The sequence below is a fragment of the Tursiops truncatus genome, chromosome 16 (genome assembly GCF_011762595.2).
Source record: "Tursiops truncatus isolate mTurTru1 chromosome 16, mTurTru1.mat.Y, whole genome shotgun sequence".
NCBI lineage: Eukaryota > Metazoa > Chordata > Mammalia > Artiodactyla > Delphinidae > Tursiops > Tursiops truncatus.
In genome coordinates, this window is record NC_047049.1 from 54,969,283 (window position 1) to 54,995,781 (window position 26,499).

The 26,499-nt window shown below is 47.7% G+C and overlaps 1 long non-coding RNA gene across 2 annotated transcripts; it reads left to right on the forward strand.

Moving 5' to 3' along the window:
* Positions 1–16,114: 16,114 nt before the first annotated feature.
* On the forward strand, positions 16,115–25,567 carry LOC109550131 (uncharacterized). Of its 2 annotated transcripts, XR_012326573.1 has the most exons (4): positions 16,115–17,844; positions 20,005–20,118; positions 22,158–22,438; positions 24,785–25,567. It is a non-coding gene; the product is annotated as an uncharacterized lncRNA (long non-coding RNA). The 2 variants fall into 2 exon arrangements; XR_002176513.3 differs by lacking the exon at positions 16,115–17,844 and having other exon boundaries at positions 19,804–20,118.
* The last annotated feature ends 932 nt before the right edge of the window (positions 25,568–26,499 follow it).

Genomic DNA, 26,499 nt, shown 5'->3' on the forward strand with positions numbered 1-26,499 from the left:
CTTGCATGCTGTAGAGACCTTATCTGTCGAGCTAAGTTTCGTTTTGATTACCCACTAAGGCTGCATGAGAGCTGGTGCTTGCCTTTTTTGCTACTGTGTTGCCAATAAGAACATTGCACCTGTCAGATACCAGGCTTGCAATAAATCTGTTGCCTGCCGGACAGGGGGACATCTTGTTCTCCTTCAAGATTGCAAGGAGGGTTGCCGGCCTCATGAAGCGCAGCAGAAGTAATTCGTGGACATCTAACCCACCTACACAGCAAACCCTGAGAATCTTCCCCAAATATCCGAATAATGCACATCTGTGTTTTCTCCTGCCTAGCTGACATCCATTCCCCCTTTTAGTCACAGTATCCTGACTTTATTTGGGGAATCCCATTGAGGACAACCCTGTGGGACTAGTTGATTCCGTTGAGTACAGCCTTGGTGGGACCATTTCTCAAGGAGCCCTGGGCTCCCCGTCTCAGAGTGACACACAACTCGGGCTAGGGTTTTCCAGAGCGATGGCTCTCACAGCATGGATTCCGGACCAGCAGCACCAGCCCTGCTTAGGAGCTTATTAGACATGCAAAATTCTGGAGTCCTACCTCAGAATCAGACACTTTGGGTGTAGAGCCCAGCAACCTGTGTTTTAGCAAGCCCTGCAGGGCGTTCTGATGTTAAAGTGGGTCTTATCGTTATCTGAGGGTTGACTCTTGATTCCACCCAAACGCTGAAATCAGTTGGCACCACGTTTTCCACCGGTGGGGAGCGGGGTGTAGGGGCTTGGGGGTGTGTGACCCTCAAGACACTGCCCAAAGGCAGAAATAGAGACCCAGATGTGGAGGACAAACGTATGGACACCAAGAGGGGAAAGCGGCGGGGGATGGTGGTGGTGGGATGAACTGGGAGATTGGGATTGACATACATACACTGATGTGGATAAAATGGATGACTAATAAGAACCTGCTGTATAAAAGATAAATTTAAAAAGACACTGCCCAGGGGTTTTTGCTCCTAAGATCTCTGGAACCTGTCCTGTCAGGGACCCAAGTCTTCAGATTTTCTTCAATTCTATGAGCTTCCCCATCACCAAATAAGTTCTTTAATTCCTTTCTTTTTTAACAAAAATGTGCTTCTAGTTAGCTAGAGTCAATTTCTGTTTCTTAGAATCAAAGAGCCCACTGACACTGGATGGGAAAGATTTGGTCAGATGACTCATGGGTCCCTTCCAGCCTGGCACATGCTGAATGAATGAGTCAATAAATGACGGATTGATGGAATTGAACCAGATCTCCTCTAGTGTGAGCTCCAAGAGAAAGTAAAATTAGGGCAGGGGAAAAAAAAAAAAAAGAAGGTGAAGAGTGTGACTCGGTACAGATTCCAGCCAGAATCAGAAGTGTCTTGCCTAGACCAGGATTTTCGAAAAAGCACTGGGAAACCTGCCCCACCGAGAGCTTGTTTGTTGACTGGCCAGTGACCTTAGGAAAGTCGTGTAACCTCCCTAGGTCCCATTTTTCTCTCTCTGAAGGAGAGGATTATTCTGTGCTCTTTGCTCATCCCTCTTCTGTAGCTAAATTAAAATGCCTGTGTGACTAAGAGCAGCCTTGGGGAGGCCCACGTGGATGCTGCCTGTTGGGCTGTGAGCGATTTGACGAAGCAGCCTCCATCTTGGTAACCAGGGCCAGATGCTTCAGTGCAGACCCTGCTGACTCATGAACAGCCCTACCTTCCCGAGGGCTGGGCTGGGGTCAGCTCTGAGCCAGTACCATCTGCCTTCCCAGAAGCGCCCTGCTGGGGTGGTGCGGTGGAGTGTAGGCAGGAGGAATAGATATTTAGGGAGAGCACACAGGGGTTCTGAAGGATGGGGAGTTTTTGTAGCTGGTGTGAAAATTTATTGGAAGTGAGACTTTTCTAAGGAGAAATTGGATAAATGAGTGTCTACACATGGAATTCAGAAGGGTTGCGAAACTCACAGACATTTGGAACAGGAAGTGTTCAAAAGCGCCAGTTCACGATGTTTTCATGGCTGTTTGGGGGCCGTCTGGGGGCTGGAGAACCAACCAAAGTCAGGAACCTGACAGCACTGGGGTTTGGAAGGATGGGCTAACAGCTCTCCTATCTTTGTGCCCTTTGGTGCTCCGTCCGCCTCTCTCACCTTCTCTTTGCCTCTCTGTCATTCTTCCTGACCTCCCAGCCTTCCGGTTTCAGCTTCTTGTTTCTGCGTGCTGCCTTCTCTGCAAGAACCCATTTTGGTTGCGAATGACTGACACCCAATCATAACAACTTGGGGACCCAGAGAGGCTTTATTGGCTCTTGGAATCAAGTCCTAAATTTGAACAACCAAATCTTCCGAAGGGGAGGATGCAGCTAGACTTCAGGAATGGCTGGAACCAGGGCTTGAATCTGCTGGCAGTCTCATCGTTGCTTTTCTCTGTGTGATGGTTTCACTGTCTCTTGGCACTGACTAGCTTCTGCCACGTTGTGCATGGGAGATATGGCTGCCAGCAGGGCCCTTGGCTCCTCTTTTGCAGGTCCCACTACTGGAGAGGGGCAACTTTTACTTTCTGGATCCCAAGTTGAATTAAATAGGAAACTCAACTGACTAAAAATCATAGCTTAAAATCATGACTGTCCTAGCTCTGCCAGTGACCGCTGTGTGACCTTGCAAAATTTACTTTGCCTCTCTGAACAGCAGTTTTCTTATCTGAGGAATGGGGATGAACACAGTTCCCAGATCAGAAGCAGTTATCGCCTAGTAGTTGGGAGCAGAGAGGCTCTGGGGCCAGACTGCCCTGCTCCAATCCTAGTTTTCCTACTTAGATGCAGTGTGACCTTGGGCTGGTCCCTCAACCTCTGGGTGCCCTAGCTTCCTCATCTCTAAATAGGGACAAAAATAGCACTTACTCGTGGGGATGTTTGAGGATTAAATGAGTTCGTGCACCTAAAGAATGTGGAGTAACGAGTGCATCTCCCAAGCCGTCAGTGCTGCCATCTGTTCCTTGCTGCCTCCCTCCCTAGCTCCTGAAGATATTTTTGCAGGGTCTTTCCATGGCTGCTGCTTAAGTGGAATAGACGGTGACTGGTGAGCCATCCTCTCCTCCGCTGGTTGCCACTCTACTCCTCTCTCTGCTACTCAAGAACATGAGTAAGAACCAAGATGTTCTTACAGGAATAAATTAGAATCTTCTAATTTACATTTTAAAAGTAATCATTCTTGAGCCTTGGTTCCCTACTCTTTTTATTTATTTATTTTTTTGCGGTATGCGGGCCTCTCACTGTTGTGGCCTCTCCCGTTACGGAGCACAGGTTCCGGACACGCAGGCTCAGCAGCCATGGTTCACGGGCCCAGCCGCTCCGCGGTATGTGGGATCTTCCCGGACCGGGGCACGAACCCGTGTGCCCTGCATCGGCAGGCGGACTCTCAACCACTGCGCCACCAGGGAAGCCCTCCCTATTATTAACGGATTGCTTTTAAGGACGGATTCTGAGCACTGTGTCAAGTGCTCCACATCCATTATTTAATTTAATTGTCACAACAACACAGCAAGGCAGGTGTTCTTAACCCTCTTCTACAGATTCAGAAAATGCACCTCAGAGAAGAACAGTAACTTGCTAGGGGTCACACGTCTGGCTTAACGGAGAAGCTGAGATTCAAACCTCCTTGTCCAGCTCCAAAGCCCATGTGTATGCTCAGCTCCTGTCTTAGACGCACCTTCTGCTGGAGGCTAAGCCAGGCCCTCCCATCGGCCTGTCTCTCCTCTCTACTCTGAGTCGCAGTCCTTGTTTGCACATAAGCTGATCCTCTGCTGGCTGGGGCTTCGTCTTGTTCACCTTTGCCCTCCTTTGGCCTGACAGCTTTCCCCAACTAGATGATAGACGTTGCGTGCCGTACGTTGTGCCTTCAATCTCCATCCCCCTCACATCCCTCCCAGAGGTCAGGGGGCATGGCAAGGGCTCTGAAAAAGCCCCCTGACTCTGGAGACTTGGGTGGAGGAGGCAGATGAAAAGGAGCGTGTCAGTCCCGCTCCCCTCCAGGCGATGGCGCCAGTCTGCAGGCCAGGCCTGGTCCCGGAGCCGCTGTCCCTGGCTTGGAGCGGGCAGCACAGCCCCAAGCCTCCTCAGGGCCCCCATCTGGAGAAGCACCAGTTATTGGCATTATCCGTGGGATGAGCGGCAAGGAGAGAGACCCAGGGGAGCAGCAAGACGGTAGCATGGAGTGCGACCCTTCGTGAGCCCCACCCTGAAGTGCAGCGAGGGCTCAGGGCTCCTGCTTTCTTGGGGACAGCCAGGATGGCTGTGCAGCCCCAGCCCTGCCGTACTCGGGGAGCTGGGCCACTCTGGCCTGGGCGTCAGGACTTTTCTAAGCCTGAGATGCTCTGAGCACAGCCTGCACCCTGAACGCAGATAGTAAGAAACAATAACTGGGGCATATCCCAGCCCGGGGCTGGGGATGTGCAGAGGGTGGGATGGGGGGAGGACCCTTGGACCCAGGCCCCCAATCACAAAGGGCCACAGATTAGGCTTGAGACATAACCTCCAAATCAGAGCATGTGTGCGATGAGGGAGCTCCCCTGACAGGGTACATGACAGGCCAAAACAAGTCCAGTTGTTAAATATGAACACTTACGATGGACCATCATTTTTGTAAGGCAGTTATCACATGTCTTCATGTTTGTGCATGCCAGAGGCCTCAGAATGGAAGAGGCCTGGGCCTCCACCCGCCTCTCAAAGCCCAGGGCGCTCAGTGTCCCCTCCCCCGCCTTCGTTCTGCACAGGCAAACCTGAGGCCCTGGGCCCTTGCCCGATTGGTCTTCCCTCACATGGCAGGAGGGAACTATGTAACTCCAAGGTCCCCTGTATCTCTATTTCCTTAAAAAATAAAATGCAGAACCCTTCTCAGAGATGTGGAGCTTCTGAGAGTCACCTAAGTTAGGACTACTATTCATCCATTCACTCATTCAGGAATGACTGGTCACTGCCATGTGCCAGGCCCCCTGTCAGGGGCTGAACCCGACAGATACTGCTTCAGTGAGATCTGAGGTTTAGTGGGGGAAACAGACAATTGAGAAGGCAATCGCCACACGGTATGAGAAGTGCTCCAATGGGGGAAGTACACATGGAATATCAAGGAGAGCTTCCTGGAGGAGGAGGCACCTAAGGTGAGGGGAAATTAGCCAGGCTTGAGAAGTGAGGGGTGGAGTTGGACAGAGGACTTCAGAGCCTCCTTGTTTAGCTGGGGCAAGGCCTGCCTCTTTCTCCTCCCTTCTTGGCCACTCTCATTGCAGGGACCCATGACCTGGGACGGCAGGAAGTCTGTTTCCATCTGTCCATGTCACTGCAGTGTCTTGTGCAGAAGGGTCAAGAATCTTATAAAAGCTGTCGGCCCTCTCCACAGGAAAAATATATCCCTATGAGTCCACCCCCAACTCGGCGCGCACTGCAGGGGTCTGCGGTGCACACGCTATGAAGGTAGGAGATAGTAATAGCTACCAGTAATAACAATAGCTACCAGTAATAACGATAGCTACCGCTTATCAACGCTTGCCATGCCAGCTTGGACTTTCCATACATGAACCATGCACGTGGGTTATATGTGTGAGCCTTTGTGAGCCATCTACATATGGAAGAGCACGTGGCTACTGAGGGGAGGGGACGAACGCTGTCATGGGCTCCCCAGACCTAGCTGAGCCCCAAAGCAACCTCAGGCCTCCTGTGCAAACCTGGACTGAGTTCATGTCCTCTCTGGTCCTCAGTGTTTGTCAGTGAGGAGGCTGGGCCAGACCACCCCTAAGGGTCCATCCAGCGAAACAGTCTGCAGAGATGCAGAGGGCAGAGAAAAAAAGGAGGAGAGCAAGGTTAGTGATGATGGGGGAAGATGGGGACCTGGTCCAAGATCTGACTCCTTAAGGGACCCAAATCCCACTAATCCTCTTCAGCAATGATTCTCAGCCCCAAGGAGAGTGTGGTCCTTAGTGGCAGTGACTCAAAATCACTGAGGGCCTTTTGCAAACGAGCACACTCTCCGCCACTCAATGGTAGGGATGCTCCTTCTTGGGGGGTCAGCCGCAGGTATCACAAACAATAAAGGTGGACTCCAGCCCCAGGCTCTGTGAAATCCTGGAAGGACCCTTAAATCTAATCGAAAACCTTACTGAACACCTTGCCTGCCCAAACCTAGGTCTGGTGACCATTGTTCACTGTTTGCAATGTTATTAATATTCACAAAATGCCCCGCAATCCTCCCCACCCACAATTTCATCTTCCTTCCCTTTGCAATATTTCCCATCTCCTGCCCTTCTCCCCGACCCAAGGCAAGTAAAAATAAGAGCCTTCATTTAATGAGCACCCACTGTGCGCCAGGCACTGTGTTAAGTGCGCATCGTCTCATTGAAGGGCTCTGTGAGTCTGTGTCATCATCATCGCAGTAATCTGAGACACAGGAAGTTTAAGTAGCTGGCCTGAGGTCACACTTAAGGAGTGGCAGAGCCCAGATGCAAAGCCAAGGCTGTGAGACTCTACTGGAGAGATTTCTTTTGGTTTTTACTGTCCCTTGTGTTGATCTGACATGGCTAGTGTTCTGCTTCTGACTTAAGGTTGGTGGTGATGTCTTCCCCAGGAGACTGGATGGTCCACATTTTGTTCCTCTTGCGCTTGCCCTTCTGCCTAATAAAGCTGGGGGAGCCCAAACATCCCCAAGAGAACCACAGGCAAGTCAACTGCTTGTAGCCTCCACCTTTGGCTCAGGGCCAGCCCCTCCCAGGCACAGCAGGACTCAGAAGTTGGGATGAAGGAGACTGAGAACAGTGGGTGGAAATGGACATGTTTCTTCCTGTTGGCATTGTTCCCTGGGTGTGGGGAGGACTGAGGAGGAAAGGTAGGAGGGGAAGGAGTGTGTCCTCCGAGCATCAGACTAGCTCAGCGAGCTTGTCTGTGTCTTCTCCAGGCCCATAATGATGGCCCTGTACCTGTCAGACAAGAGAGAAGCCCAGCGACACCCAGGGAGCAGGTGTTCCTGGGTCCATGGAGTCCTTACCTTCCTTTTGGGGATCCTTCCTATCTTGATCAAGACTCGCTCTCCCTGTCTTTTAGGAAGGGAGTGATAACCCATTCACGACACAGAACAAGTGGTAGTCAATGCCTAACAGCTCGCTGCTCCCCAGGGGTGCGGAGGGGCAAGGGGGAGTTGCATTTCAACTCTAAAGTTAAGGGAATGGCCTCCACGGGTGGAATATCAAGTGTCAGTGAGTGGCTTGGGGGAGGGTTATCCTGCGGCTGAACGCTCTTGCTGCTGATGTTCTCAAAATATGTTTATTTAGGGCTTCCCTGGTGGCGCAGTGGTTGAGAGTCCGCCTGCCCATGCAGGGGACGCGGGTTCGTGCCCCGGTCTGGGAAGGTCCCACATGCCGCAGAGCGGCTGGGCCCGTGAGCCATGGCCGCTGAGCCTGCGCGTCCGGAGCCTGTGCTCCGCAACGGGAGAGGCCACAGCAGTGAGAGGCCCGTGTACCGCAAAAAAAAAAAAAAAAAAAAAAAAAAAAAAAATATATATATATATATATATATATATATGTGTGTATATGTGTGTGTGTGTGTGTGTGTGTGTTTATTTAGCTTTTAGGTTTAATTTACAAATGCCTACCTTCAGGCCCGTACTCAGTGGATTCTCACCAGACTCTCCCAATCTCCTTGATCACTGACTTCTGGTATCCCTGTGCTCTGGAAACCCCTCCCTGGCTCCTCCACGGGCGTCTCCATTAGCAAGTAAGATCCCCATCCAAATCTCCATTGTTGGGGGCTTGGTTCTGGGGGCCACCCAGTCCGAGATCCCAGGCCCAACAGGGACAGAGGGGTGTGACTTGGGGAGACCACGACCACTGCCCTTTTCTGATGTCAGCCCCAAAGCCTTGGTTTCATCCCTAGTATGTTGTCTGTAGTATGGACCACCCCTCCAGGTCATCAGAACACCTTCTGCTTGGCAATCCACACAGGCAGTGTGCTCCACTGGAAAGAGCACTGAACTCAGAGTAAGGAAACCTGGGTTTGGGTCTCATCCCTGTCCACCATCTTTCTATCATGTGACCTTGAGCAAGTTCTTTTACATTTTGGACTCTCAATCTCTGCTCTTGACCCACTTTGAGAGAATCAAATGAGATAATAAAAGTAAAAGTACTTTCAAACTGAATAGGGCTTATGTTGGCTAGGATGCTTTCACTGACCAAGTAAAAGAAAGCAAAATTCAAACTGGCTTACATAATAAAGGAGATATATTGGCTCCTATAATTGGGAAGTCCAAAGACTGGGCGGGTGTTGGCACCATGGCTTCTCTGTGCTTCTCTCAGCTCTGTCCTCCCCCTGGTGCTGGCTTCATCCTGAGGCTCGGACTGAGGCGGCTGCAGGAAGCCTTGTTCTCACTACAGCCACAGATAAAGAGATCCTTGAGGAGGGAAAAGTTTCCCCAAGTCATCCACCACCTGCCCTTGTAGATCCCAGGTCTGAATGGGGTCATGTGCCTGTAATGGTCTCTGGGGAGGCCCCCCAGCAAGTAGCACTCCTTATCTCCATCTGAGTCATTCAAATTTTGATATATAAAACAAAAGAGTGGGACTTCCCTGGTGGCGCAGTGGTTAAGAATCCGCCTGCCAATGCAGGGGACACGGGTTCGAGCCCTGGTCCAGGAAGATCCCACATGCTGCGGAGCAGCTAAGTCCATGCGCCACAACTACTGAGCCTGCGCTCTAGAGCCTGTGAGGCACAACTATTGAGCATATGTGCCACAACTACTGAAGCCCACACGCCTAGAGCCCTGCTCTGTAATGAGAAGCCAATGCAATGAGAAACCCTAGCACTGCAATGAAGAGTAGCCCCTGCTCGACATAACTAGAAAAAGCCGGCGCGCAACAATGAAGTCCCAACACAGCCATAAGTAAATAAACAAATAAATAAATAAAATAAATCATCCTTCTTAAAAAAAAAAAGAACAAACAAAAAACCCAAAAGAGTAAAATGCTACCTTTAGTCCTATATTCTTGGAGGCTATAACCTAGTGTAAGAGCATAGCGGACCTGCTTCCAGAGCTGCTGTGCCCTTCCCTGGGATTCCCAGGTCATGGCTGAAGCTCCAGTAGCCATATTGTGGCCTTGAGGGTAGAAGCCACCTTCCAAGGATGGCAGAACAGAAGGACTGAAGGAGCCTGAGCCTCTGATCATTTCAAGGAACTGCCACACCAGCTTGAGCTGTCTGTCTCTGACTTCTTTTACGTAGAAGAATAAAACATTAGTCTATTTAAGCCACTGGGCTTAAAAAACTACGTACCCCTGGGCACATTTTTAAGTTGACATCCAGAATTTTTGATACGTTTAAATAGTTGCAAAGGATGTAATTCTGACTTATTGAAACTGTTAACATTCTAAAACTGTCACATCACTTTAAAATGTATTTAAAGACATTAAATTTCATAGTAATCTGATATCATCATCTATTTAAAAATACATGAACAAACTCTATGTATCTTACAGAATTTCCTTCTAACATTTTTTATGCTTGAAAGTCTTATAGATTACATCTTGTGTCTCTGCAATAAAATTAAACACACACACGAATTAAAATATTTTTTATTTCTTGTGATCATATATCTCCAAAGATTGAATATGTGACCTGGATTGAGCCATATTATAAATTTTTAAATTAATTAATTTATGGATGCATTGGGTCTTCATTGCTGCGCGTGGGCTTTCTCTAGCTGCGGCGAGCGGGGGGCTACTCATCGTTGCGGTGCGTGGGCTTCTCATTGCGGTGGCTTCTCTTGTTGCAGAGCACGGACTCTAGGCACGCGGGCTTCAGTAGTTGTTATTACAATTTTAATGAATATACAATTGAGCAAAACAATATTAGTGGGACTTCCCTGGTGGCGCAGTGGTTAAGAATCCGCCTGCCGACGCAAGGGACACGGGTTTGATCCCTGGTCTGGGAAGCTCCCACATGCTGTGGAGCAACTAAGCCCGCGCGCCACACTACTGAGCTTGCGTGCCTCAACTAGAGAGCCTGTGTGCCACAAACTACAGAGCCCATGCGCCCTGAAGCCTGCACGCCACAACCAGAGAGAGAAAACCCGCACACCACAACTAGAGAGAAGCCCACGTGTTGCAAGAAAGATCCCGCATGCCTCAACAAAGATCCCACGTGCCGCAAGTAAGACCTGATGCAGCCAAAAATAAATAAGTTAAATAAATAAATAATAAGTAAATCTTAAAAAAAAGAGGTAAGCACTAGGAAGCTTTGCTCACATAAGCAAGTAAATAGGAATGGACACATTTTATTATAAAGTTGTCATACATATAATTCTTTGAACTTTTTATGAGTTACATGCTTAAAAATCACTTGATAGATCATCAAAAACCATTTTTAACATTACGTCAGCTAATAGTTTGACTAAGTCCTCAAGTTTTGTTGAAAGCGAAGAATTAGGAATCATTGATTTGCAAAGGATTTGCAACCCAATCATTAGAGTAATTCATGTTCTCAATTCCTGGGAATTATATCAAAAAGGCTATGTACCAAGACCTATCAAATGACTATAAATTACCGTCTCATTCCTTTACAGAGGGACATTTGTTTAAACTGATATTCACAAAAAGAGCTGGGAAATATCCAAACATAAATTTCAGTTTACCTTTATCATCATAATATTTTTGATGAAATGCTTTTGTCTCAGTGAAAGCTTTAAACATATTTTCATCTAAACCTTGGAAAAGGTTCATCAGATATCCTAGGTGGCAAAGCTAGTTCTCATTGCCAAACCAATTAACCAAGTCAAGTTTACTTATTTTGAAATATGACACACATTCAGAGAAGTTCACTACATAAAACTTTATGGGTCAATAAACAACAAACAAGCAAACACATGTAATTATTGCTCTTTGCCATCATCCTGGAAGCCCCCCTCATGCTTCTTCCGACTCACACTGCCCTCCCTTTGTCCTAGTGGATTCCACTATCCTGACTTTATGGTAACCATGCTTTTCTTTTTTATAATTTTTCCATGTACATACTCACCCTTGAACAATACAGTATTGCTTAATTCTGATTTTTTATAAATAGAACCTTACTGTATGTTTTTTAAAAATGTGTGTCTTAACATTATGTTTGAGAAATTCATGCATATATTTATATGCCATGGTGGTCTGCTACATTTTCATTTTGGTATAGTTGTCCATTGTACGAAGTTATCACAATATATTTATCCATTCTGCTGTTAATGAACATTTGAGTAATTTCCATTTGGGGATTACAAGAATCATGTTTCTATGAATAGGCATTTTGTTCCAGCTAGGAATAGGATTGCTGAGTTCTAGCGTATGCCTGTCTTCAGTTACAGTATGTAGTGCCAACCTGTTTTCCAGAGTGGTCGCACCAGAATTATACCCCTACTCTCATTATGAGAGTTCCTGTTGCTTCACATCCTCACCCACACTTGGATTCATCAGTTCAAGCCGTACACATTCGTACATTTTTGTATCTCTTGTATATTTGTCATTCTTCGTACTTTTGCACTTCTTGTACATTCTGTTGGGTATATAGTGATGTCGCAGTGATTTTAATTTGCATCTCTCTGATATTGAATGGAGCTGAGCTCCTCCTGTGAATTTCTTGTTCAAGACTCTTGCCATTTTTCTACTGGAATGTTTGTTTCTTGCCGTTTTGTAGGAGTTGTTTTTGTATTTTGGATATGATCCTATCATCAGTTGTATGTGTTGCAAAGATCTTCTCCCTCTCGGTGGTTTGCCTTTCCAACTTTTTTTTTTTTTTTTTTTTTTTTTTTGCGGTACGCGGCCCTCTCACTGTTGTGGCCTCTTGCATTGCGGAGCACAGGCTCCGGATGCGCAGGCTCAGCGGCCATGGTTCACGGGCCCAGCCGCTCCGCGGCACGTGGGATCTTCCCGGACCGGGGCACGAACCTGTGTCCCCTGCATCGGCAGGCGGACTCTCAATCATTGCGCCACTAGGGAAGCCCTTTTCCAACTTTTAAATGGTTGTTTTTGGTGAAAATGTTCTTAATTTAACGGGGTTTGAATAGCGATCTTTCCCTTATTTGTTACTGCTTTTCATGTCCCGATAAGGAAATTTTCTCCTACACTGGATCCATGAAGACAGTCTCCCATATTATCTTCTAGAAGCTTTATTGTTTTCTTTTACATTCAGGTATAGAATACATCTGGAGTTGATTTTTGTATGAAGTGTGAAGTAAGTGTTGTTTAACACCCCCCTCCTGTACAGATATCCAATATTCCAGTTTTATTTATCAAAATATTGTCCCTTTCCCACTCTTTTATAGAGCCACATTTGTTAAATTGTGTGTGCGTGTCTCTGTGTGTATGTGTGTGTGTGTGTGCACATTGCAAGGTATATGGATTCTCTGTTCTATTCTTTGGATCTATTTGTTCAAACCTGTGTCAAACACTGTTTTAATTACTGTGCTTTTATAACAAATCTTGATGTTAAGTAGAGTGTGTTCCCCCAACTTCTTCTTGAACATCTTGACTATTGTGTTAATTTAGGTTCTCCAAGAAGGTATTAAAAATTAATAAATAACTTTTATTAAGGGAAATGTTTATATGAGAGAAAATAGGGAGGGAGCTTGCTAAGGCTGGGAGAACTGTCAGACTATGACACAAGTCTGATTCCAAGCAAAGCGAAGAGAAGATTGGGAGGAATCTTTCTAGGCTACTGTGCAGTCAAAGAAAGTCTTGACCAGATTATTGGGGATTCCTAGAGCCAAAGGTGTGCCTCAGAAGGGTCCTGTGTCTCCCAAGAATAGGTCTGCTTTGGTATCCCTGAATGCATTCACTGATTGGCTGGGACAAGCCCACGAGAGGTGTGGCCTCAGCACAAACTTGGTGATGAATCTCCAAACAGTAGCTGGGGCCTTTGGTCAATTACTCTCCCTATAGTTGGAGGTCTCTAAGATACAGTCATGACTAATACAGTCTACCCTTGTGGTGGGCAGATCTACTTCTCCAGCCGGGTTTAGAAAACAGCTCCAATAAGTTTCCCTATTAAGATTTGATCAAGATTACATTAAATCTGTGGATCAGTTTGGGAAGAATTATCTTTCAAATATAGGTCTCCCAATTCATGAACCTGGTATACAGCTTTGTTGATTTGCATCTTCTTATATTTATCTTCGTAGTGTTTCATCGTGTTCTGCAAGGTCTTTTAGTTTGTTAGATTAATTCCTAGATATTTGATTTTTTCCCCTACTTGTTGCTAGTATATACAAATGCAATTGATTCTTGTATATTGATCTTTTATTGAGCAACTTTGCTAACAACTCATTATTAATTCTGACCATTTATTTGCACATTATTTTGGATTTTCTCTGTATACAATCAAATAATCTGTTCCTGTTTTTTTTTATCTCTTCTCTTTTAATCATTATGCCTCTTATTTCTTCTTCTTGCCTTATTGCACTGGCTACTTCCTGTACAGTGTTGAATAGAAATGGACATATTTGTCTTGTTCTGAATCTCAAAAGGCCAACTTTCCACATTTTACTAGTAAATTACATTATGTTGTATAATTTTGTTTACTTCCCCAGATTCATTCTCCACACTTTTCCCTCTGCATTGTGCCCTGGGAGGCAACTTACAGAGAATCAATGGTCTCCATTGCCCTTTTGCTTTAGATTGGTTGTGGCCAATCTAAAGCCACACTGATGTGAGATAGGGTAGGGAGGGAGGAGAACTGAATTGTGGTATTTATACCCCATACTACCTCACTTCCATGTCATGTAGATTAGGTGTGTCCTACCAAAGGCCACAGCTTATATCATGTAGCCTTCTCCCTACAGCCACTTTTTCCATTTTATTTATTTATTTATTTTTGCGATACGTGGGCCTCTCACTGTTGTGGCCTCTCCCGTTGCGGAGCACAGGCTCCAGACGCACAGGCTCAGCGGCCATGGCTCACGGGCCCAGCCGCTCTGCGGCATGTGGGATCTTTCCGGACCGGGGCACGAACCCATGTCCCCTGAATCGGCAGGCGGACTCTCAACCACTGTGCCACCAGGGAAGCCCCCACTTTTTCCATTTTATAGTAATTGCTCTGTTCTCTTCCTTCTTCAGGTCCTTTCACCCATTTACTAGCCCGGGATGATACATTATCCATTGTTAGTTTGTTTAAATTCTATGCCACCTATGTAAACAGTTACTGTATAAAACACTCTTCAGGACTTCCCTGACGGTCCAGTGGTTAAGATTCTGTGTTTCTGCTGCAGGGTACATGGGTTCAGTCCCTGGTCGGGGAACTGAGATCCTGCATGCCTAGAGATGTGACCAAAAAAAAAAAAAAAAAAACCACCAACTCTTCAAGTCACCCCATCCAAGGGTGCCGTTTGCTTTCTGCTGGGTATCCAGAGCAATTGAAGTTTACTGTACATTGTTATGTAGGTTGCCTTTATCAGATAAGGGAGTTTCCTTCTATTTCTTTTTGGTTGAGGTTTTTTTTTTATAATGTATGAATCAATGTTGGATCTTCTCAAATGCTTCTTGTGAATCTATTGAGATGATAACAAGATTTTTATCCTTTTTTTTCTTAATGTAGTATATGGCACAATATTAAATCATCTTCGTATTCTCAGAATAAACTCAATGTGGTCATGGTATATTATCCTTTTTATATACTGTTGAAATTAACTTGCTAATATTTTATTAATGAATGTTGTTTCAATCTCAAGAACAAGATTTGGCCTGTAGTTTTCCTTTCTCATACTGTTTTTTGGTCAGTTTTGATATCAATATTTTATAGGCCTCATAATATGAGTTAGATTATGTTTCTTTTTTTCTAATATCTGGAAAAATGTGTAAAGATCAGTGTTATTTCTTTCTTTTTAAAAATTTTTATTTTGTTGTTGTTTATTTATTTATTTATTGGCCATGCCATGCAGCTTGTGGGATCTTTTTTTTTTTTTTTTTTTTTTTTGTGGTATGCCGGCCTCTCACTGTTGTGGCCTCTCCCGTTGCGGAGCACAGGCTCCGGACGCGCAGGCTCAGCGGCCATGGCTCATGGGCCCAGCCGCTCCGCGGCATGTGGGATCTTCCCGGACCGGGGCACGAACCCGTGTCCCCTGCATCGGCAGGCGGACTCCCAACCACTGCACCACCAGGGAAGCCCAGCTTGTGGGATCTTAGTTCCCTGATCAGGGATGGAACCTGGGCCCTCGGCAGTGAAAGCGCGGAGTCGTAACCACTGGACCACCAGGGAATTCCCCAGCATTATTTCTTTTTAAATCGTTAGTTAAACTCTACGTGGAAGGCAAATGAACCAGAAAACTAAGCAGTTCAAATTTATTTGCACTTAATAACATAGCCTCAGATAAATAAGTTAAAAATTGACAAAAAGGGAAAAAATGACAAAGACATTACTGTATTTCTCTAATAGATATGGACTTTTAAAGAAAAGCATAGCTGTGAAATCATCATACCCAGCTATACTAACCCTAGTTCCTTATTGTCATCTACTACCTTGTCCAATTTAAGCTAATTGTCGTTTGTCTTGGTTTTATCATCATCTGCCTGAACTTTTCACTTGGTTGTTGAACTAAGTAAGAAGGGGCTACAGTGGGTGCAAACGACCCTTAAGGCTCCATCTTAATACCAGTTGCCTAAATTGGCTAAGGTTCCCCTTCACAGGCTGGTCTCAGCCCCTTTTCTTGCCTCTAGACCCTTCACGTGAGTGACACTCCCCCGCAAATGACAACTCTCGTGAGACATAGTAATTCTCACCTGGGGAAGACAGGCACAGCCCAGCAGGGGTGGGGGAGGAAGAGGACCTGGGAGGATCAGACGGGGACCTCCCTCCACCCCCTCCCCACCCCTAGGAAATCACTGCTCGACCCAGCCTTTCCCGGAGTGTGGACTGAGTGACACAGGTAGTACACAAGATGGTTCTAGATGGGACACAGGCATGGCCCTGATAATAGCGTCTCACAGCGCGAGATAGTTATTCCCCTTTCCACTCTCCTCAGTACTTCTGAACACAGTAAGAAGAAAGTCTCATTTGGTGTTTATAAGTTTTCAAAACTGCTCTAACCTTTGTCCATCTCTGTCTCTGGCAAAGAGAAAACTGGGCTTCAGGCAGGCAGTGTCTGGTTAATAATATTTAATAAATTGTTTGATTTTCTTTGTGCTTGTTTTTCCAGTTATCTCCTAAGTAGCAGCTAACACCAACTTACAAGCATTGTTGTGAATTGATCCTCACCAACAACCCTATGAGAGAGGTTCTAGGCCCCCATTTTTCAGTTACAGAAACTGCAGTTCGGAGAATTTTAGTAAATACCCAGAGAGTCACAGGGAGGAAAGGGCCGAGCTTGAATTCAATCCAGAACCCATGTTCTTAGCAGCTACTCCATACCATCTCCTTTGGGACAGTGATGCTGTTCCCTTTAAAAATTCTTCAAGTTAAAGTGAACCAATTTAAATATTAATTCTTAAGTAAAGAGTTAAAAAGTAGAGGTACTAGTTGAATAGGGCAAAAATGAGACAGAAGTCCTGGGAAGATCCAAGTTTGGGAAACACCAGCTTAGCCCAGGCTCCACCATCCTGTCCCAAGGGCTACAAGTCTCTGGCTCTGGTCTGGGTCACAGCCAGGACTCAGTGCAGAGCTGGCTGGGCTGCAGGGAGAAAGCAGGGGCCCATTCTGGTCCCCATTTAAAAGCTGTTGCAGGGTAGCCCATCCTGGATACGGGCTGGCATATCCTTTTATCTCTTTTGTATTTTTCACCATGAAATTGAATAATATGATGGGATATGATGTGACACTATGTGATAATATAATACAATAACATAAACCAGGGCTTTTCCTAGCAAACCTAGCCTAATGGTGATTGTGAGGCTGAATGAGTTAATACATGTCAAGCATTTAGAACAGGGCCTGGCACTACATATGTGCACTTAGAAGGATGTTTGGCGGGAGGATGGTGAAAGGAGGATGAGAATGGGCTGAGGGCTGGGGACTAGGGGCTCTCTGGGTCCCAGAGGAAGCAAATCCTTAATGAGCTCCTACCGGTGGCAGCTCCACAATTGATCTGTCTGATGTGTTTCAGGACTTGCTTGGTTTCAGGTGGTTGCACAGACCTGCAAGGGCCAGCTGGGGAAATGCCGAAACAGTCTGCCCTGGCGCCTGAAGAAGCAGCGTCTGATGGGGCTGCCACGCACCACCAGAGGCAGGATTCCACCTCCAGAGGAGTGGAACATGAATGGGTTCCTGTATCAACATTCATCAGATGCCTATCCTGTGTTGAGAGCTGCACTAAGCTGGCTGCCCAATCAAGGAGTATGTGTCGTTTCTAGAGATGGGTACCATCCGGCAGAAGTGGTCTCTTAAAGCTGGAAGAGGGACTTCCCTGGTGGCACAGTGGTTAAGAATCTGCCTGGCAATGCAGGGTTCAATCCCTGGTCCGGGAAGATCCCACATGCCGCAGAGCAACTAAGCCCGTGCGCCACAACTACTAAGCCTGGGCTCTAGAGCTGCGCGCCACAACTATTGAGCCCATGAGCCACAACTACTGAGCCCGTGAGCTACAACTACTGAGCCCACGTGCCACAACTACTGAAGCCCGTGCACCTAGAGCCTGTGCTCCGCAACAAGAGAAGCCACTGCAATGAAAAGCCCACGCACCGTGACGAAGAGTAGCCCCCGCTCGCCGCAAGTAGAGAAAGCCCGCGTGCAGCAACGAAGACCCAACACAACCAAAAATAAAAAGGAAATTAAAAAAAAAAAAAAGGCAGGAAGAGATGGATTCTTCTATACCTCTGAATGAGTCAGCCTAAGACCAAGAGGACGGAATTAGGCAGGAGCCCAGGCTGCCCAGTAAGACCAGGTGCTGGGAGGTGGGATGTGTTTCCATTCACCTGCTGGGCCCTTATCTTCTGCAGAGCTCTGCAGGGTGCCCACAGACCTGCCAGTGGTTCAAGAGCAAGGCCTTGCATAGAATGAACGTGGGCATGGCACTTACTAGTTATCTGACTCTGCACAAATCATTTATCCCTCTGGGCCTCAGCTTCCCCATCTGTAAAATGCAGTTTGTTATAGTACTTCCCTTCCAGGGTGGCTGTGTGGACCAAATTAGATAAGGCAGGAAGTGCCTGGCACTGAGCAGGTGATCAGTCAGTGACAGAGTCATCTGTTATCAGATCACTGCTATCAGCAGTGTCATCTCTGCTGTACTGAGGGCAGGGCAGGGCTCTAGAGCTTATTGGACAGGTTACCCCAGGACACAGGCTGCTAAAGGACAGAGCCCTTTTCAAGCCCCAGTGCCCCCTACACTAGGTACTATGTTCCAGGTATGAGGTGATGTCCAGCCTAGGGGTCCTCTGAACTGACCACAAAATGAGACAAAGAAGTTCAGGACCCAGAGGGTAGCCTGGGACCCCTGTATGCTCAGATAGACAAGGATTTGTTTTGTTTGTTTTATGTCACCCCTATGGACAAAAATGTGGCCAAAGCGTTCATTTGGGCGTGGGCAGGGGTTTAGTAAATTGATGAAGAGGGACTTTGCACCTTCGTGGCTAAAGGTAATCATATAGGTTTTAAATGAGGTGTTCCTTGAATTTCCATATGTGTGTTAGATGCACAGAGGCTCAGGAAAAAGTCTTTTATAGGGTGAGGCCTACACTGACAGTTCAGCATGAGGCTCTGGAATCGCACTGCCTGGGTTCAAATCCTGGCTCCACCACCTACGAGCCAAGCTGGGTGGCTTTCTGGCAGGCATCAGCCTCCTCATGTGTAAGACGGTGATGATAGCGCGTCTGTTTCACAAGCCTCTTCAATTCAGACGAGGCTTAATTGAGGCTGTGCTGTATAATGCGCTCAGCACAGGGGCTGGCAAACGGGAGCTGCTCCATAACGATCGCTATGACCATGTTTAAGACACAGAGTCTCACTTAAACTCATAAGGTATTATCTTTGCAGGCCAAATATCAACAACTTGTTCTCTCCGGTTGTGGACGTGACTGATAGCTCAGTCTGGAGCCCTGGTGTCTAAGCTCCTAGATGCCTATTACCTTCTAGAACCCAGCCCCTGCTGCTGTGTTTTTTTATATCCCCCAGTCTCCACCCCCTCCCATTCCTGCCCCAGGCCCAGTGCTTAGCACAGTGGGCGTCTCCATAATGCCTGCTCTCTAGAGCTGAGTATGCCATCCATCAACTGGGGGAGGTGTTCCAGAGGACCAGCACAGTGACAATGCCTGAGTCTGGGGCCAAGGAAAATGAAGCCAAGGAGGACCCTGTCAGACAGACACCTGGCTGTGACTTCAGCAGTGCCCTTTGCTGATTAAAAGTGGTGCTTTCAGGGAACTTACCAGGCACGTCCCATAATTGATGGCATGCGAATAGCACACAGGAAGACTTAATACAGCTGACATGGGTAGGTCATTCAGTCCCTTCTGACTCAATTCTCATCTCAAAAAAATAAGAATAAAAAATACCCGCCCCTTTAAGGTTTTGTAAAGACTCTCTCTCTCTCTCTCTCTCTCTGTCTCTCTCTCTCTCTGTCTCTCTCTGGTTCTCTCTCTCTCTCTCTGTCTCTGTTTCTCTCTGTCTCTCTCTGTCTCTCTGTCTCTCTCTCTCTGTCTCTCTGTCTCTGTTTCTCTCTCTCTCTCTGTCTCTGTTTCTCTCTGTCTCTCTCTCTCTGTCTCTCTTTGTTTCTCTCTCTCTCTCTCTCTCTCTCTCTGTCTCTCTCTCTCTCTCTGTCTCTCTCTGTTTCTCTCTCTGTCTCTGTCTCTGTTTCTCTCTGTCTCTCTCTGTTTCTCTCTCTGTCTCTGTTTCTCTCTGTCTCTGTTTCTCTCTGTTTCTCTCTCTCTGTCTCTCTGTCTCTCTCTGTCTGTCTCTCACGCGCGCACGTGTGCACACGGTTTACTAGCGATGAATTTTCCATCTTCCATCCTGACAGGCTGGTGGGATATAGGAGAGCCCAGAAGTCCCTTTTCCCTATGTTAATTCGATCGTGTAAAGCTCCCCTCTTGACCGCAGCCTCCAGAAAGAAGGGGTCGGCATGCTGCTTGCTGGGCGAAAGGAGATGGCTCATTACGTATGGTGGTGATGATCCTAGTGATGTCAGGAACGTGGGAGATTCATGGGCTAAAGGTAATCCCTCTCTAAGGGCAAACACCTCAGAGGCAAATGCAGAACGCAGCTCAGGTGCTTGCTGTGAGAAAGAAGGGCCTGCTCATGACTCCATCCTCCCACTCCTGTGGGGTCTGGACAGCTCTAGCTCGGCTCTGATTCGTCAGGACTCTGCTGTCCTCTGGGCTTCTGGCTCCAGTTTCTAGCCTTGTCATTTACAGAGCTGTGTCACAGGGACTTCCCTGGTGGCGCAGTGGGTAAGACTCCGAGCTCTCAATGCAGGGGGCCCGGGTTCGATCCCTGGTCAGGGAACTAGATCCCACATGCATGCCTCAACTAAGAGTTCGCATGCCACAACTAAGGAGCCTGCGAGTTGCCAGGATGGAATGAAAGACTCTCTGTGTGAAACCGCGTTTACATGTTTAAAGTGTCAGAATGGACTAGAATATTGTCATTGTTAGACCAGAGTTCGTCCCCTTCAGAAAGAAGTTTGTCCTCTCTAAGTTGGGCCTTCAGCGTCTCTGGCATCTTGCGGAGACTCCCGGAGCTTTTCCATCTTCCAGGTCTGTCCTTACCCCCAGCTCTAAGGCTTTTCTCTCCCTCTGCGATGTGAGGGAAGTGAGACTACACCTCAGAATGGGGAGATTCAGAACTTTCTGCCCTTGGTCGTCTCGCTGCTCTGTGTGACCTTGGGTGAGTCCCTTACCCATTCTTTCCAAAAACACCTTTGTCTCTGATGTGAAGGTCGCCCTGCCCTGCCGGCCACAGGGCTGGGAGGATCTGGGAGAGCCTATGTGTCACAGAACCTGATTCAGTCACCCGATGTCAGGAGCTCTGCAGCCACAGTGACTGACGACAGCACAGACGCAGAACAATTTCCTTCGCTGAGAATGTTCTGTTGGACAGCACTGCTTCCGAGTTTAATATTTGTTTACAGTTATTATTCTTTTGAGTAAAAACTTGCATACATTGAATCTTATCACTCCAGAACGTTCCCTCGTGTCCCATCCCAGTTACTCCACCCCCAACCCCAGAGGTAACTGCTGTTTTTTTTTAAAAATTAATTTTGTTTTTGGCTGCATTGGGTTTTCGTTGCTGTGCGTGGGCTTTCTCTAGTTGCAGCAAGCAGGGGCTACTCTTTGTTGCGGTGCGTGGACTTCTCATTGCAGTGGCTTGTCTTGTTGCGGAGCACAGGTTCTAGGCACGCAGGCTTCAGTAGTTGTGGCTCGCGGGCTCTAGAGCGCAAGCTCAGTAGTTGTGGTGCATGGGCTTAGTTGCTCCGTGGCATATGGGATCTTCCTGGATCAGGGCTCGAACCCGTGTCCCCTGCATTGGCAGGCGGATTCTTAACCACTGCGCCACCAGGGATGCCCTCAATTCTCTTTTTCTTTCTAAAGTTTTTCAGTTTAATTGGATATATAATCATACCATCTGCATATCATATTATATCTGCTTCCTCCTTTCTCATATATGTGCCTCTTATTTTTCTCCTTATGTAAGTGCACTGGCTTGTACTTCTGGGACGACGTTCAACAATGATGTTGTTGGCAAGAATCTGCCAACCAGTAGGAGGGGGTCTTTCGTCCTCCCTTGGCTGCCATCAGACTCTCTCAGGGGAAGGGAGTTGGCAGTGGGAGGCGTCTGCGGACAGGCAGTTCTGCTGCAAAGGCCCTCCCTGACCACGCCCTACACACCAGTAACCCCACCCTCCTCAGCTCCCTAAGCCCCACCTGCTCCACCCCTCATAGCCCTGCTCGCATGGCATAGGACATATTCACTGTGTCTCTCCTCCAAGAGAATGGAGGCTCTTCCAGGGCAGAAACAGGTCCTTTGTTTTCCTCCAGCCTAGTGCCCTGCCTGTCACATAGGAAGCACATAATCTGTACGTGGAAGGCAGATAGCCTTAGGCTGTCTCCTGTAAAAAATGTCCTTCCAAACAACCACCCCTCCCATTTTTTACAGCCCTTTCTGGTAACAAAGCCCTTTCATATACATTATCTTGCTTTAGCCTCTCACTGAAAACCCTGCCAATTTTTCCTTCTTAATTCTCTTTTTTGCAGATATGGAAAAAGAGGCTCAGAGAAGTTAAGCGACTGGCTCAAGGTTGCTCAGCCAATACATGGCAGAGCAGGATCCTGTCATAGCCTTCTGGTTCTTTCCATTGAGCTGTTCTGCTGCTTAGTTGACCATCCCTTGGGAAGCAGCTCTGGAGATCTTCCGTCTTGATAATGAAACGTGACTTTTAAAAAAGCTGTCAGCACAGGGGGAAGAAGGGAGTGAGTGAGGGAAGTTGTGCCCCCCCGCCAGAAGTTGCTGCTGATTTTGCCCCTGCCAGCAAAGGGTAGGTTGTGTGGGTGTCTGGGAATGTGGGGTAGGGCTGGGGGTGGTGAGGCTGGTGGGTGAGAGGGGTGGCAGCCTGGGCAGTTCTCAACTCATTACCCAGATGAGCTGCCATGTCTTGGAGCCCGGAGAGCGATGCTACGTTGGCCCCTTGGGTTGGTGGTTCTATGGAGGGTAATGCAGACCTCTGGGCGCTGGCCACCAGCCCACCCTGCACACACAGTCCTGTTCTAGCCCCGCTGGGATGGCGCAGAGGAGAGAGGAAGTGCACCCAGTTCTTACTCTCAGGGGCCCATGTTCTGAAGAGAGAGAAATAACGTAGCGCCTACTATGTGCCCGGCCAGAGGCGGGCCACCTCACCTCCACCACATTTCACTTAGTCCTCGCCGCAAATCAGGAGTGAGCTGTAAGGATGTCCATGAACAGAGTCTCAGGGAGTGAGGGTTACAAGTTCCCCCCGCACACCAGTGTCAGAGCTGGAATTCCAGCCCTGGGTCTGCAGCGCCCGTGCTCTTTCGTGGCACCTTGCTGAGTTCGCTAATGCAGACAGAGAAATCCACGGTGGCAGCGCTGGGTCCCACCGGGGGACGGAATCAGGGAGGTTTGTCCGGAAGGCGAACTGGAGGAGCATGCATGGCCTTGGGGAAAGGCAGAAAGGAGGCTGCAACAGGCTCTGAGCAGGATGGGTAAACAGTTTGGTCTGGCAGGAAAGGAGAGCTGAGAGGGATTAAGCCCAGGCTCTGTGTTAGAGGGTGACTTCTGAGTCAGCAATCCTGAAGGCCACGTTCCCTGAATGCCGACCTTGGCAAAATGGTTAATTAGCTACTTTTTCATCCCCTTCCTGGGCCCAGACTGGCTTCGGATCCCATGAGGCCTTTGTCCTGCCCCGGTGCTGACTTGGAGACAGCGCTGCTGGTGGCTTTTTCCTTCCCTGGCCTGGTACAAGGCCTCCTGGTGTCATTGACTCCCCCCTAACCGCGCAAAGTAGGGCAGCGATCCCGAGTGGTGGCCCGCCTTTGGGCGACTCGATTTCACTATCAGGATGGAAAATCTTCAGGCGTTATTATTTTCCAAAGGGCTGGCCACCTCCCGCCCCCATCTCCATTAGTGGCTCCCTAAACGCCATCCAATATCCTGGTGAAGATTGCTTTGAAACCAAATCTGGTGTCCCCCCGCCTCGCCTTAATCCCTGTAAGCCTCCTGCCCATCGCTGAGAGCTGACCCAGCACTGGCCCCCTGCGGCTAGATCCTAAAATGACTTGGCTTGGGAGGTGGGGCAGAATGAAAGTGGAGGCTCACACTTATGGGATGAACAAAGAGGGATGAAATCTGAGGCTACTGCCCTTAGGGATTTGGCTCTCCTTAAGCTGTACGGAACAAGTGATCCGCAACTATGGACGCCCTCAGCAAGCATGAAGAGCACCCCGTCAAGGGTGAAACTGATACAGAAGAGTCCTGCCGAATTGGAAGATGGGGTTCTAAGCTATAAAACAAGATTGCAGGAGCCAGTTCCCCTTAAGCTTTCCTGAGGGCAAGGGCCTCATTAGCTTCCTAGCCCCTGTCCGTTTTACCCCCAACTCTTTAATCTACCCCAGAGAACGAGGACATCAGAGTAGCGCCATGGAGACCTGTCGCGTTTCTCATCAAGATTTACACACGCGTCCTCCTCTCTCTCTCTCATCCCTTCTCTTTCCCTCTGCTCACAGAAGACCATCCTCCCTGCTTCTACCCCCTGCCTGACCCATTCCTCTAGGCTAAACCCAATGTCTACTTCTCCCCTAGGTCTCCCCCGATGCACTCTCCCTTCTGTTCTCAGAACGCCAGGGACATTTGGAATATGATTTTACCCTCCTGCTCTCCTGCTGCTGCCACTCTTTTTGCTCCTTGTTCTGTGGGCACTGAGCATTTCTCTCTAACTCAATTACAAACTCCATGAGGACATGTGTTCTCCTTCTCTGTTATCCCCCTGTGCCTACGTCAGGCTTGGCACTTGATTGAGAATTTTGAACACTTGATTGAGAATACTTGGTACACTGAATACTTGATTGAGAATTTTGGTTTCCTATCTCAAGAAATCATTCCTAGTTGCTTAAAAAAAACAAACAGACCCAAAGAAGGCGAAATAGAAGGAATGTAATCAGGAAGCGTTTAGATATTTTTCACGAGATGTCCTAAGCGTGCCTGCCTCTGTGTGCGTGTGGGCGTGCTTGCCCTCGAAGATATACGTGCTGTTCTCTGGATCCAAGGCAAAATTAGGCTCATTAAGAAGATGCTTGCTGACCACCTGCATACGGATGCGCCCTCACAGTCCTGAAACTGTCCTCACTTGAGATGCTTTTCTTTGCAGGTGTAACAAGCTCACAGTAACGACAGGGGGCTGAGGCTGGAATGCATAATGAGCTGAGGATTAAGAAACGATGTGATAGCATCTCGCAGATTGTAATGAACACACGGCCTCTATTATGTCCTATCAGAGCCTAGTCTTCTTGCTGACAAGTAATTCCCCCAAATAATCACTCGTCTTTCAACATCGTGATGCGAGGACTAATTGTGAAGAACTCTCGCCTAGAAAGGCTACTGGAGCAATTTAGGGGCAATTACATGGGGCCCGTGGCTGCTGGGCACAATTACCTGGACTTGAATACGTGGTGAGTGAGACCAAGCAAGGGGAATGAGGCCTTGGCCAGGCATTAAGATGGCATCTTCCCAAAGCTGCTGGCTTCCTAGTGGGTTTTCTCAGAATTAACGTGATGCCCTAGAGTAGAAGAATCAGGCTCTCATCAGGAGGATTTGAAAGGACTTGAATCATTTTTTTTTTCTTAGATGATAGTAGTCTGTAGAAAAATTAGAAAATATAAACAACAAAACCACTACCAACATCTTGGTTAGTGTACTCATCATCATCACCAGTACCACCACGACCATCATCTTCATTGTCATCAAAGTTGTTACCATTTAAAAAAAAAAAAGGGCTTCCCTGGTGGCGCAGTGGTTGAGAGTCCGCCTGCCGATGCAGGGGACGCGGGTTCATGCCCCGGTCCGGGAAGATCCCATGTGCCGCGGAGCGGCTAGGCCCGTGAGCCATGGCCGCTGAGCCTGCGCGTCCGGAGCCTGTGCTCTGCAACGGGAGAGGCCACAACAGTGAGAGGCCCGCGTACTGCAAAAAAAAAAAAAAAAAATTAAAGTTGTTACCATTTAAGAGCTTATACTCCATTCCACATACTTTGTGTGGCAGCTTAAATATGTTATCTCTAGATCTAACAATAATCTTACAAGGGGGGTAGTTACAGTCCCATTTTATAGATGGGAAAACTGAGACTCACACCTGTCCCCGCTCACACAGAGCAATTAGAGGTGAAATTTCAGTTCAGGTCTCTGTGTCTAAAATTTGTGTTGGCATGCTTGTTTTTGTCCTCATGTTTAAGGTGGGATAAGGACCGTTTCTCTTCTAAGTAGTTGTGAGAGTTGAAGAAGATGCTGAATGTGGAAGCTTTGCAAACTGTAAAGCCTTGAATAGATTCAGGGCTTGTTAGGCAGTGCCTGGCATCCATCCAGGTACCATACCCAGCTGCTGAGTAAATAAGCAATATTCACTGAATGTGTTTAATTGGGTCTCACTGAGAAGCTGAGCATGGGAAGGTCTGTGCAGTGTTCTTCTGGGTAAGGGGAAGGAAGGGAGAGGAGAAAAGCTAAGTCCATGGCATGGACATCGTGAGTTGAGAGGAAAGAGAAGGACTCAACCAACTGGAGTGGCAATTGCTGGGCAGTGGGAGTACCCTGATCATGCCTGAGTCACCCCCACGAAGTATTTATTCAACATCAAGGGACTGTGCTTAATAAGCCACTGTGGCCTCAAAACGGTTCCCTAGTTCCTCTTCCAACCAGATTCTCAACTTCTTATATAAAAATTCTAGAGCCACCGTGGGTGCTGGGGAACAGGAGGGCTGTAAGTCTGAAGTGTGGAGTGAGCACAGTTAAGGGTCTAAGTGTGAGAGAGAGACCGGAGCCAAACTGGAAGTGATGTTCTCTCTGCTTCCGTGTCTGCTTTCCTCACTGCCTCTC